Source organism: Pipistrellus kuhlii, unplaced genomic scaffold, assembly GCF_014108245.1.
Source record: "Pipistrellus kuhlii isolate mPipKuh1 unplaced genomic scaffold, mPipKuh1.p scaffold_m20_p_4, whole genome shotgun sequence".
NCBI lineage: Eukaryota > Metazoa > Chordata > Mammalia > Chiroptera > Vespertilionidae > Pipistrellus > Pipistrellus kuhlii.
The window spans coordinates 13,067,864-13,081,859 of NW_023425540.1; the positions used below are offsets into that span (position 1 = coordinate 13,067,864).

The following is a 13,996-nucleotide window of genomic DNA, read 5'->3' on the forward strand; positions in this document are numbered from 1 at the left end:
CCGCCCCAGCTTGGTTACACTGTAACCATCGGTCAAGTTCCTCTGAGGTGTTAGTGTCGCAGGCTTTTCCTGCTGCCCTGAGTGAACTTTGTGTCCCTACCCAACCCCTGCTGTGTGTTTCCCTTCGCTGCGTGTGTCATTCCGAGCTTCATACTTGAATTCATTTATGGTATTCGCTATTTTATGTGTATCTGCTTTCCTTGACTCGGCTCCAGAGGGCGGGAACAGCCTGTGCTCATGGCCTAGCATGGAGGATGTCCAAGCAGTGCTTATTAAACGAGTGAATGAATGTTCACACTCTTGCCCACCACGTCCTGTGCTCCTTGCACACAGAGCAGAAAGTGAGAGATGCTCCCAGAAAGAGGTGTGCGCATTCCTCGGGCCGCGGGCATCAGACTTTGAAAAACTGCACACTACATCAGTAAAAGTAAATAAAGTATGTATTTTCAACTTCTGTGTTTGTTTACTTAATGTATGCTGTCTATTGCAAATTTTCACAAAACTGGAGCTTTAAAAAGGATGCCGTTTTAAAAACATGGAGTTTCTAATATGTATTTCTATACGTGAGAGGATCCGTTGTGTAAGGGCTCTGACTGCACTTGTCGCTGGGGCTGGGAAGGCTTTGTGGGCCAAAGCAGTGACGGGTGGGATCGGACTGGGGCTGCTCAGAGTAGAGTGGCAGAGAGTGGGAAGTGCTGGGCTCTGCAGGGACAGGTGGGCCTCTGAGCAGAAAGGCTCACAGGGCAGTGGTGGAAAAGGAAAACCCACCGTGAAGGCTGCAGCGTGGCTGTGGCTGTGGCTGAGGTCTCACCAGTTCCAGGGGTAAGGTTCATCATCCTGAATGACAGGTTGTTGGTTCTTGAGGAAGCTGGTAACTGCCTCCTCTTATCCTTTAGTGGAAATAAAGTACAATGTATTTCATCCCTTCTTAAGATCTTGGTTACATTTTTAATGAAATTGTTTGAGTTTTTTTTTACAGGCTCCTCAAAAATTTACTGCTCCTTTTTGCAATTGAAAACGTTGGTGAAGGCCCTGTACAAAGACTGTCATAGCATGATGCCATGGACCACTTTAAGCCCCTAGGGAAGTAGTGGCAGTGTCAGAGGTAGAATGAATGAATGGCAGAGGATCAAACAGTTCAGCTCAGTGGTGACAATGGGTGAGCTGGGCAATGGACACAGGGAGCAGGCAGCTGTGACCTTCAGAGCTGGTGGCCAGTCCTGTGCTGGGGAAATGCTTACTCACTGGCTGACCTGTGGGTAGGGTGGTACTGGGAGCGGCTGCCAGAGACTTTGGGGGGAGGGGGTTAGAGGGGAGCCGCTGCCTGCCAGAGGCATGGCCCCCACAGGGCAGTTTTACAACCTCAGCATCTCCCCGCTTGAGGGAATGTTTACAACATAGTGGCGTTGAGGGACCTGTTCTGAGAGTTGTATTTCGAGAATCAATGTTAAAAACTCATATTTGGTGTAGTGTAGGGAGTGAAATATTGAAATGGTTTCTGTTCTAACTGTAACAAAGGGAAGCATTGTAAGGATTGTAGATTGTGGTACAAAATGTGTTTATCCTATTTCATAGAGTCAGACTCAGCAGTCCAAATTGTCCTCGGGTCATTTAACAGAGGTGTGGAGCACTGAAAAGTGTTTTATTTGTGAAAAGGTCTGAAATTACTATTAAAACATTTTTTGAGTTCATATACAAACCTAGATTATTTTCAAGGAATGTCTGCAATACAGTGTGTTTATAAGATTAGTTGCTTTGAGTTAAAAGGCATTATTTTTCTTTTAAAATATTACTTTCTAAAAAGTATATAAAAGAAAGGAATTCTACTTTGCCTGAAATTATATTCCAGTAATGTGGAAAAATTGAGTAAAGTATTAGCATAGACTCAGTGAACATTTGTTCTTTTTGAGGACTCTGATTTAGTAAGAAATAAGGGGGGGAATGCTATCTCTGAAAAACCAAACAAAACCAAATAAAACATTATCCATTCTCACATAATATGTTCAGAACATAAGGCAAACTTAGGAAGTATAGTTTGCTATTTGTAGCAAATTTCATTTCAGACCCTATTTGATACTTTAAAAGTATATTTTAAGCATCTTATTATGCAATCTAATTTATTTATGCAAACTAACAAATTCTAGAAATGAAACAGATCATATAAAAAATAAAATTCAGGCTCTGGGTTGAGTACAGGGTTGCGGGGGCGGTAAGGGAGGGGGAACCCTGTCAGGTTTTGGCTATGGCTTCCTAGCCACCTTTCCAGTAAACGGTGATGTGTCATCTGTGACCCCAGCGTGTCTGCGTTCCAAAGTGTAGACCACAGATGCATTTATCTTACAGACCGCTTAGTCATTGGGTGAGCTAATTGGTTTGGGAAATGCTTTGAAAACTGTAAAGGGCTATATAAAATATTAACAGTTTTAACAGTTTAAAGGTGAGAATATTGGCCAGCAATCATTTGGCTAGGTTCGAATGTGGTTTAATTTACAAAAACTGGAAATCTACAGAAATGAACATTTTTTGCCCTTTCCAAACCGCAAATGTGAAAACCATAATGAAATTTTAGCACTTACGTATACTCATTTAACCTGCAAGTGAGTATTTATGGAATAAGTTCACGGGAAAGTTATCAAAAGCTTTTGGGAAGGAGACGTTTGCTTTTTGTGGTTTCGCTGATGAAACAAAACATTTTTGACAAAACATCAAACTTAAAATCGTGGATTCAACCCACTGGCCTGGTCAGTTAGATCACCTATTTAACTAATATTTTCTTCATGGGAGGAGTCATGCTGATTTCACTGAGCTGTTGACTTCTCAGAACGAAAGTTCAAATGACAGGGAACTGTGGTGGTTTGGTCCTTCACAGGGCAATTTAATAAAGCTGTTTTCCCAGAACATCAAATGTCCCCAGAGACTAAAAAATTACTGGTGATTAAAGGTAGTTTCTTTTTTAAAACTATTTTTATTAATTGCAGAGCAGGAGAGAGAGATAGAAACATCAGTGATGAGAGAGAATCATTGATCAGCTGCCTTCTGTATGCCCCACACTGGGGATTGAGCCGGCAACCTGGGCATGTGCCCTGACCGGAAATCAAACCGTGACCTCCTAGTTCATAGGCTTACATTCAACCACTGAGCCACACCGATTGGGCTAAAGGTAGTTTCTTTAATTCAAAGATTCAAAATCTTGAAAATGTTCACCTTTTTTAATGTACCAAAAAACATTTTAAGAAAAAAAGTCTTAGTTATAAAGTCCACGTGTTTATTCTTCAGGTATCAGTGTTTTAGTAAACTGCTTGGCCATACAAAGGTAACGAATACATAAGCAGCTCCCTTTTTATTCAGTGCCCCAGGCAGAACTGTTGATTTTAGGAATCGCTTGCTTAGAATATATTCATTTATTTCTCCAGAGAAGTATTTGGCCAAGTCATTAAACTTTATTACTATTTAGTTATTCAATATGCCAAAATTTTGTGTGTTTTTAGGAGAGAAGAAATAATTATACTGTGTCTACTCAAAATGACCTCTCCTCCTTTCTGTTTGTATGTTTTTTAATCAGCTACAGGACAGTGTTTTGTGTAGACTGTTTTTGTAACATTTCCAAACATTTTTTGCTTTGCAGTTTTACTGACATGTATCTGACATGGCACTAAAATCACCCATTGAAGTGTATGACTCATTGGCTTTTTAGTATATTCACAGAGCTGAACACCCAATCTGACAGCCAATTTTAGGATATCTTTAACACATCAAAGAAGTCCCATTCCTCTTAACCTTCATCCCTCCAATCTTTTCATCCCTTCTAGTCTGAGGCTTCTGCTATGCTACTTTCTTTCTCTGTGGATTTGCCCCTAAAACAACCTGTTTTCGTCACTGGAGAGAGCTGTTCTCCAGAAATGTCCAGGCGTCTGCGTGTTGTCCTGTGAGAGAACTTGGTGCGTCTTTCTAAGCTGCTGAGAGAGGATGGCACCTCCGGCCCGCTCATCAGCATCACAGCGTTTTGTTTCCCTCAGACAGTAGCAGAGTTATTTCCCTCTGGCACTGAGTGGTTGTTGATGCCTCGATGAGGAAGTAGTGGCTACCGTGGTATTGTAGTGCTGCTGTAGGTGTGGTGTGTGTGATGTAGGCTTGGTAGCAAGAGGCTTGCATGCTGCTGGGAAGGTCAGAGAACCAGAGTTGGGGGCGGGGACTGACGTGGCACACGCTGGAGATGCCTGCACACACATGGCGCACGCACCTGCTGCTGCCAGCTGTTGCTGTGTGGAAACCAACAACAGTTGTGGCCTTGACACAGATGGAGGTGACACAGGGGAATCTGAGACATCAGACCCTCAGCACAGCCACCAAGTCACTGGCCGGCCTGGTGCGTCAGATGCCTGAACTTGGCCACTTCATCCGCACCCATCCCTGCTCTCTGACTGATAATAATCCACTGGCCTCCAATGGTGGTTCGGACTTGCTCGCGAGGTATTTATTGAAAGGGAGACCTCTTACAAACTGAGCCAGCACCCAATTGCCCGGTTTTCCACGGGAGGTTGCTATACTTTCTGAAGTAGAGTTAATAGCCACCCACGTTCTTCTTTCTTAGCATTGGTGCTGTCATTATGTATTGGGAAGATTACCGTTAAAGATGCTGTTCCAGTATTTAGAATAGCCACTGCCCCCGTCCTGCCTGACTGTAGTCCGCTGGGCGTGGAGAAGAGCTACAGAAGATGCGTTTCCCTTTTATTTCCTAAGAATTTAAAACTGACTGTGATGCTCCAGTCAGAGATCTGGAGTGACCTGCACGTGAGGAAGCTGGGTTTGGGCCAGGTTTGCTGTTCACAGATGTGAGCAGAAGGAGAAGTTGGGAAGTTGCGCAGTGATCCTGTTGCCGGAGGGCACAGCAGGGTTTATGCATGCACTGGCTCCCCGCATGCCAGGGAGGACTCTGTGAGTAAGCGGTAGTTAGGAGGTGAAGAACATGTCAGTGTTTCTTTATGCCAGTTTGAACATGTAAACTCACCTCAGTACCTGAAGACATGTATCATGTCAGCAACAGGGTCCCTTCCCTGTGGCAGTGCAGAGTAAACGGAAGGCCACACAGTCATGCCGTGCTTGTGACTGCTTCCTGAAGGCAGCTCTATCCCGCTGCGGGCTCAGGTGCAGGAGCCCTGCCTCCTCGATGCTCCGAGTGCGTAGCATCAGGACCGTGTTAAAAACAGGATTCGGTCTTTGTCCATTTTCTTTAACTTTTTATGCTTTTTCCCCCCTTTGATTCATAAAGTGGTCCTAAAGGTAAGTCTTGCAGTGTGGTTTTGTAAAGAGCTTGGGGCAACCACGCTGGTATTTTCCCGCTTGGTCTGCAAGGGGCTGCGTGTTGCTGAGAAGCCCCTGGTCTCATGCCCTCCAGTTCCGGCACCTCTGCTAGTTAATGAGACCCTGCAAACCTCCGTTTCTCATGGAAGATGGGTATAAACATGCGCTTCATAGAATTAGGAGAGTTGCCAGCTCATGGTATCAGCATCATCAGTGAGGGGTGATGCTGGTGATAATGCTGTATTTGGGCCGTATTTTCATAGAGGATGGTAGGAGGTCACATGTAATCTGGCATTGTTGGGCATGGGCTTTTGAGATATAGAGCAGAATACCCACGGTGGCTGTATAATCAAATTAAAAAATATTAAGAACTGAAACGCTAAGCTAACGGGAATAGTCCCAGAATATATAAAAAACATTCTGACATTATGCTTATATATTTGTTTTTGATAGAAAGTCTAACAGTTACTTTGTAGCTTTCTCCCAGCCTTTCCTGGTGCTTTTGTGGGTGTCCTTCAAAATGTATCTACTGTTCCTCCTCCTATACTTAGCTGAAATGTACAGAATAAGAATGATATGCAGTGATTCAGTCTGCACTGACAGCCTTCGTGGGTCCAGAAGTTTGGGTCTTGGGCTCACTGACATGGGAGAAGTAGTGTCATCCCACGCCACCCCCTAGTCTACTTCCCCCAGATCCTTGCAGATGTGGAGATGTTGCTCACTTAATCAATAAGCACATAACTGACTTCCATTAACTGGGCATTAGATTGGTCATGGACTTCCTCACTGACTTCATCAGGTAGTGCTACCACCCATTTCACAGATGGAGACTCCGAGACCAAAAGGCAGAACTGAATTCACCAGCTGTGAAAATCCACATTCTTTCCATCCTTGTCTGCCTTCACGTTGTGTGGAAGGGACAGCGCAGGAACATAAGTGACTGTGGGGGAACTGCATGGGGCCTGAGGGAACAGCACTCTCTTCTCCCTCCCCGTTCCCCCATCTCTAAGAAAGGCTTCCTGAACTTTGAGATCCAGGCAGGGGAGGAAAGGGATCATGATGGGAGCAGCGTTTTCTTGATTTTGAAGGAATTCACACACAATTTATAAATTGATCCCGAGGACTCCATCTTTCCATCTAAAATGTTCTCTGGGTTTCCCTGTCTCTCCAGCTGTATCTTCTTTCCTTACTTTGCAGCCTATATTTTGTAGGATTTTGTCTGTAGTCTGTGAGTAATACGTTTTCAAATAATAATAAAGTTAACGGAAGAAGGCTTTGGTCACCAAGTGAAGCCTGAAACGTATTTGCTAATATGAATACAGTGTGGGTACATTGGTTTGTTCTAGCAGGGAAATTGTTTCTATTAATGGGGTCAATTATTTCTCCTATATGCATGTCATTAGGGAGACTTCCACATCATGAGCTCAGTGGGGACAATGGAAGACAACGGCGTTCCGGTGACAAGATGATTGGGCACGACTGACAGTCTCTGTGTGTGAAAATCACTGTACAGTTTCAGCCACGCTCCTATCTTGAGGCTGTCCCCCCATTTTTTACCCAACAGCAGACTTTCCTTCCCCTCACTCTTTCCCTTGCTGTGAACAGTTGCATTTAAGCATTATCAGCATTAAAAACATATTTGGGAGGAAATCCAAGCCAAGCATCTGTTAACCAGCCAGACATTTTCCAAAACCCTTTCAGCTGTAAGGAGAGGGCTTGCCTGCCACGCGCTCTGACACCGGAGGCAGCCTGCGTGCCTTCCCTGGGGGAGGCCGGCCTCTCAGACAAGAAACACTACTGAGAGTTTACTGACGGCGGAGAAGTCCAAGTCATGCTAAGTCATAGACAACGGGACCCCAGAGGTCATTATCTGATAAATTCTGCAGATCTACCAATTGGTTTGAATTTGAAAGGATATTAAGCTTTGATTTTTTTACCTACTTTCTTTTTTATTTTTATCATCAAGATGGGACTTCTTGTTTTTCCCTGTAAAAATATTTTTATTGCATTTTAGAGAGAAGGGAGAGGAAGTAGGGAGGGAGGGGGTGAGAGAGGAGAGAGAAACATCTGTTGGCTGCCTTCTCCACACCCCCTACTCGGGATTGAGCCCACAAACCAGGCATGTGCCCTGACCCGAATAAACTGGCCGGGGCAAGATGGAATTTCTTCATTAAAGCTGTTAACAAAACCTATCTTGTAACATAATATGACAAAGGTTTGAAATTTATAATATTTCCCATGTATTTTGAAACAAGTTTTTAAGAATAGTCTTTTGGTCCATAGTGTGTCTGAGTGATTAAAATACCAATGATAGTCCAGCCAGTGTGGCTCAGTGGTTGAGTGCTGACCTATGGACCAGGAGGCCACGCTTTGATTCCCCGACAGGGCACATGCCCGGGTCGCAGGCTCGATCCCCAGTAGGGGGCATGTAGGAGGCAGCGGATCAGTGATTCTCTCTCATCATTGATGTTTCTATCTCCTTCTCACTCTCCCTCTCCCTTCCTCTCTGAAATCAATAAAATATATTTTTAAAAATACCAATGATAATTTCTTAAGGAAATAGCAATGCATTGAATATGCTGAAAGAAACAGAAATGCCACTTTGATTTTTTTTTTTTAATATATTGATTTTTTACAGAGAGGAAGAGAGAGGGATAGTTAGAAACATCTATGAGAGAGAATTATTGATCAGCTGCCTCTTGCACACCTCCTACTGGGATGTGCCCACAACCAAGGTACATGCCCCTGACCAAAATCGAACCTGGGACCTTTCAGTCCACAGGCCGACGCTCTATCCACTGAGTCAAACCGGTTTAGGCTGATTGTTTTTTTTTACTTGTTATTTATCATTGTGTATAGTTAAGGTGTATACACACACACACACACACACACACACACACACCCAGATCTTACTTTTGGTGAATATAGATGAAACAATTTGAGGGTTTTATTTAAAGAAGAGTATTTTCCAAATACCTTTCTTTCATTTTAACTACAAAGGTAGGCCTACATATTGAAATTCATAGTTAGGTAATTCTTTGAACACCATAAATTTGCCTTATATCATGGTAGGGAATAAAATGATACTGATTTAGGGAAACCAGGTAGAATTACAGAGTAGGCAGAAGATTTTGTAATTTTTTAGGGGTTGTTTAGTATGATTATAAAATCAGCCTTGTAAAACCAATAACTCAACTAGGGTTTTCTTTACCGGAGACCATGGGAGCAGCCCAGGAGGTAGGTAGAATCTGCCAGCGGTCACTAACCAAGACTGTGCACTTCCAAACAGTCATTAGAGCTTTTTATGTAATTGAAACTCCATTTATTCTAACCTATTTATGTTGTGCATACAGATACATTTTCAGCTCTAAAACTGCAGCGTTCTTCACATTTCATTTCATTTTAAATAACACAGTTAAAGGAGGCAGAGCAGTGCTTTCTGATCTGAAACACCGTGTGCTCCCTGTAGGGTCTTGCTTCTTCACTGTCACCCAGGCACTCTCTGTAATCATATTGGCTCCTAGTTTTACACATCAGATAGTCTAGTTCTATCAGCCTTGTAGCCCGTCACTGCCAGACATGGGGTACATTATACTTTATGGGTAGATTGGAACAGTTTTTTGTGGCAATATATTTGAGTGTTGTAATTTTTACTAAAATTAAAAGAAAATATTACTTTCACAGCATTCTAAATAACAACCACGGTCACCTCAACTCTGGTCACTTATGGGTCTCAGTGTATACCAGGCATTGGCTTAAACCTTGCCTTGCATTAACTCTAACTCTGACTAGAGCACTACAAGGTGGGAGTGGTTTTAGAGATATGGAAACTGAGATGCAGAGAGGTTAAGTGGCTCACCGCAGGCCACACACCTCCTAACAGCAAAGCCAGGTCTGGAACTCCAGCAGTGCGGTTTCTACTCCTTTGCTCTTAAGCTCATACTGCTATTCCGATGGATGTTTTCAGCTGCTAGCAAACTTTTCGTTCCCTCCTACCAAGTTGTTTTTAGCTTACAGTCCTTGGTTGATTTTCCTTTGTGGTACTCGATTTTTAAAAGTTTCTATGAGCCTGCCTGTTCTAATGGCCACTTTTATTTTGAGAGTCTCTTAAGTTAGAAAATGATTTTTGGGAAGGTGTACTTCAAATGGAGATGATAATGAGAAAACATTATATCTTACTAGAGGCCTGGCCTGTGGGATTGGGCTGAAATCGGCTCACTGACATCGCCTGAGAGGTCCCCGATTGCCAGAGGATGGTTCTCGGGTGACACACCCCAGAATCTCGCTCCCTCCTCTCTGGTTCTGAGTGTGTCACCCGAGAATCGCAGCTGCCTAGTCATCGCAGCTCGGCAGTTCCTGTGTTGAGAGTCTGCTCCCTGGTGATCAGTGTACTTCATAAGTACCAGTTGGAGTGTCTGCCCATTGTGGTCATTGCTACTGGTTGGACATTTGCTTAGGCTTTTATATATATAGATAATGAATGCAGTATTCTGAGTTGTTTTTTTTTAAACTATACAGCAGGAGGATATCAGCCAAGTCTGTTTTTCTAGTATTTGCTTTTCTCATATATTGAATAAGGAAAATGTGCCATGAAAATAATTAAGTGCATTAAAAGACCATATTGACTTTTTTAGGCTGGCTTTTTTTCCCCTTAATTGTGTATATTTTTCATTAACTTTCTTCTTTTTTATAAAAAAATATTTTATTGATTTTTTTTTTTTTTTTACAGAGGGGAAGGGAGAGGGATAGAGAGTTAGAATCATTGATCAACTGCCTCCTGCATACCTCTTACTGGGAATGTGCCTGCAATCAAAGTACATGGTAGAATCAAATCTGGGACCCTTCAGTCGGCAGGCTGATGCTCTACCCACTGAGCCAAACTGGGCAGGGCAGCTTTTTTCTTGTATGATCAGTTTTAGGTGTGAGTATGCCAGAAGCCTCGAGCTTCCTAATTCATCAAATAGAGGATATTTTCTAGAAAAACAGCAAAGGCCTCATCTGAGCTTGCTACTTGCTGTTCAGCAATCCAGCTAGCATGCTAACACTGACACCCCATGTGCAGCTGGGCAGGGGGTGCAGAGGGGCCCTCTTAGGGAGGGGCCCCTCAGGCCTGCATAGGGTCTGGTTGGCTACTGCTTAGCCATTGCCTGACAGACATGCGTTGATTTGGTATTTTATGCTTTTGGTCCCTCAGTTAAAATAAGGAAAATAAAACATCATGGAAAAACTTTAAGGTCTTTGAATAGAATACTTTGGTAACATGGGGGTGGATGTTTCTTTCATGTAAGTAGATCCTAATACTATAAAAAATATTACCTGTTTTTCATAAAGATGGGTGTTTTGCATTTGAAGTTGCTAGTTTCGGGAATTTATCGACGTTAAGATTTCCTTTTGAATTTACAGCATTCGGGATGGAAATGAATAGATGTTCTGATTTAGGGTCTGGCTGCAAAGTTGAAAAGGCCAATTCACCTGTCTGGCTTGGAGAATGTAGAAACCGATGCTTTCTTTTAAGGCTGTTGAGTTTTACTCAAGCCGTGGTCGGCAAACTGCAGATCGTGAGCCACATGAGGCTCTTTGGCTCTTCCACAGAATACCACGGCCTGGGCGAGTCTATTTTGAAGAAGTGGCATTAGAAGATGTTTAAGTTTAAAAAATTTGGCTCTCAAAAATAATTTCAATCGTTGTACCGTTGATATTTGGCTCTGTTGACTAACGAGTTTGCCGACCACTGCACTAGGGTATATTGAATATGGCCACAATACTTATGGCCAACCTTTCTGAATCGGTCGGTTATTTACATCCTAGAATGTGTTCGCCTCTTTCCAGTGTCCAGGCTCTCAGGCGAGTCCCTAGACATCGACTTACCCTGTAATTTCTCTGATTTATCATGTTAACAGTGCTAGAGAAAAGAAGCAGTGATCATTAGATAGACCCCAAGTTCCGATGGCCCCGGGCCACATGTGCCCCGTGAGGCTCACGAAGCACCTGGGCCGTGGCCGGGATCGTGCTGCTCCTGCAGAGACTCCTGGTGGGTGCGGGTGGGGTCCGGCTCTCATTGGGGGCTTGCAGTCACCTGAGCAGGGAACACATGGGAGTGGGGGTGGAGAAGGAGGTTCGGGCTTGAGAGCTGCATGTACAAAGTTCCCTGCTGCAAACACTAAAGTTCAGCTGACAGAAAGGTTGGAAAAGCTAGCGAGTCTTTTGGGTGAGTGAAAAGAGAGCACGTGTTGTGATGAAGCATGTCTAATGTTTTCCCTGTGTAATTTTACCCATCTCAACTTTTTTTTTTTTTTTTAATATATTTTATTGATTTTGTACAGAGAGGAAGGGAGAGAGATAGAGAGCTAGAAACATCGATGAGAGAGAGTCATCGATCAGCTGCCTCTTGCACACCCCCTACCGGGGATATGCCCACAACCAAGGTACATGCCCCTGACTGGAATTGAACCCGGGACCCCTCAGTCCCCAAGCCGACGCTCTATCCATTGAGCCAAACCGGTCTCAGCCCATCTCAACTTTTAATGTCGGGGTTCCGCGGTGTGTCCAGTTGCTCAGGGCACTTGGGTTATTGAGAAAGCCCCTGTGCACCTGTCGAAAATGCTGGCATAGTTTCTGCATGAGTACACCCCAGTCCTCTGAGCCCTCCCTCACGGAAGGGTCTTATTTCAGCTGCAGCATCCTTTTGAATGCGTGTGATAGGATCAGTGTCCAGTTTTCAAATGGCCCAGTCTTCTCCGCAATGCCAGCTTTCTCATTCAGGGCAGTGTTTGCCGTTCCTTCTCTCCCCTCCTCCACCTTTAGATGAAGAAGAGAAAGGCTTAGACTATTTTTGAGGCAGCTGCTCACAAAAACCTTGTTTTCTGAAGAACTGTGCTTGTCACTGCTTAATAATGGCGTGCGTCAGGCCTAGCCGGTGACAACTCTGCCGCGGTGAATGGGCGATGCCTCGTGGAAGGGCTTCTCTGTGCGGCCCGCGGCCTCCGCAGCCGCCTCCCTGTGCACACAGGGTCATTGAGAAGAGCCATGCCGCCGAGCGTGCCCGGGGCCTCAGAATCCACCCGCTGGTGGCTCTGGTCTTGTTGTCACCCTGCCCTCCAGCGGGCTGACCTTCCCAAAGCCCAGTTAGTCAATGATTGCCATTTCAGTTAAATGAGGCCATGGAATTAGATGGCTTATTTTGAGTTTTGAGGATATGGTGGCTCTTCCAGACAGGTAAAGATTGAAGCTAGATTAGGTGTAGAGGAGCTTAAATACGGCTTGATCTTTCTGGAAAGTAACTTAGTTAATGGTTTAATGGGGGAAAACGTTATCCAGCCTCTTGATTTGCTTAAATCCATTGTAAATTTTACTTTTTCTCTCAACTTAAGCAATTTCTTTTATTTAAATTGTCTTTGAAACAAACAGAATGCCTTTCTAAAACAGAAAAATAAAATGTGACTTCATTTCAGAATCAACAGTATTAGTTTTGATACCTTACTGCTCTCACATTTAAAACTTAAATTTAAGTTTCCTCTCCCTGCGTCTGTCTCTGCACATCCTGGTGACCTTTTCCCACCTTCCCTCCACATCTGCCCCTGGAGGTGCACCCACTCTGCCCACTCTGGGGCCCTCTGGTCTGCCAGGCTGTCTTCCTGCCTCTCTCCTCAGTCCCTTTGGCCATGCCAGCAGTACGGGTGCCCTCCCAAAGGCCAAAGAGCCAGCTTCTGTCTTTGCAGCCCTCTCTCTTTCCCTCACCCGCCTGCAGAGCAGGGGCAGCACCAGGGCGCGGCTGGGCTGGGGCCTCCCAGGAGGCCTTGCAGGTGGACCTGTGGTCTGTCAGATGCACGGGGACCGCCCCCTCCACCCCAGTCTGAGCCACGTTCAGGAACACGGGAATGTCCCATGACGGTCACTGTGGGGATTTGGACTTTGCTGCCTTCATCCTTTGTTTTGTATGTAGATATAAGCCTGGGAATTCTAGGGAAGACCAGTCTGAATTATGAAAAATTCTAATAATATACAATTTAGTTACTTTCAAATTTAAGTGAACAGTTTTATATCAGTGTACCCTGTTATAAGAAATTAAAGTCTTTTTTTTTTAATATGTAGCACTTCATGAATTTGCGTGTCATCCTTGCTCAGGGACCATGCTAATCCTTTCTGTATCCTTCCCATTTTAGTATATAATATGTGCTGCCGAAGTCAGCACAAAATTAAAGTCTTTAAAGGCGTTCATGCTTATAGGCTAACTTAGAAATTGAAGTTATTGAAAAAATTCTTGATAATTTGAAAATGGTTTTGGGAAACTCTCTGAATTTCCTGGCGGAGTTTTTATGGGGCGCACACCCACAAACATGTGTTCTGCAGGTTGAGCTGAGTGGTGTTTCTCAGAGGTGGGTGTGTGGCTTCTCCATTGAAGGAGGCGGTGGAAATGGGCAGAGACGTGGGAATGGTCTTGCTGGTAAAGCAGACCTGCAAGTGGAAGGGTGGAAAATGATTTCTGGTTCAGTGGATTTCTGGGTCCTAGAGCCATCCCTCTGAAGCTGACAACACTCAGCCCTCAGAGAGGCTGCCCCCTCTGCTGACTGCCCATCACTCCGGGTCAAGGCCATTTACAAAGGCAGGGGTGGGGGTGTGTAAGGGTGAGGGTATGTGGGGGTCGGGGGAGGAGGATACCTTCATTATTACTTTGGCTTGAAAAACAGCTGAATGA

General features: G+C 44.2%; 1 protein-coding gene and 1 non-coding gene across 9 annotated transcripts in view; one reads left to right on the forward strand and one right to left on the reverse strand.

Annotated features, from left to right (window-relative positions):
* TRIO (trio Rho guanine nucleotide exchange factor) overlaps positions 1-13,996 on the forward strand; it is a 284,086-nt gene that overhangs the window by 66,951 nt on the left and 203,139 nt on the right. The window lies entirely within an intron of this gene.
* Positions 13,381-13,487, reverse strand: LOC118703970. The gene has a single exon (XR_004983211.1). It is a non-coding gene; the product is annotated as a U6 spliceosomal RNA (small nuclear RNA).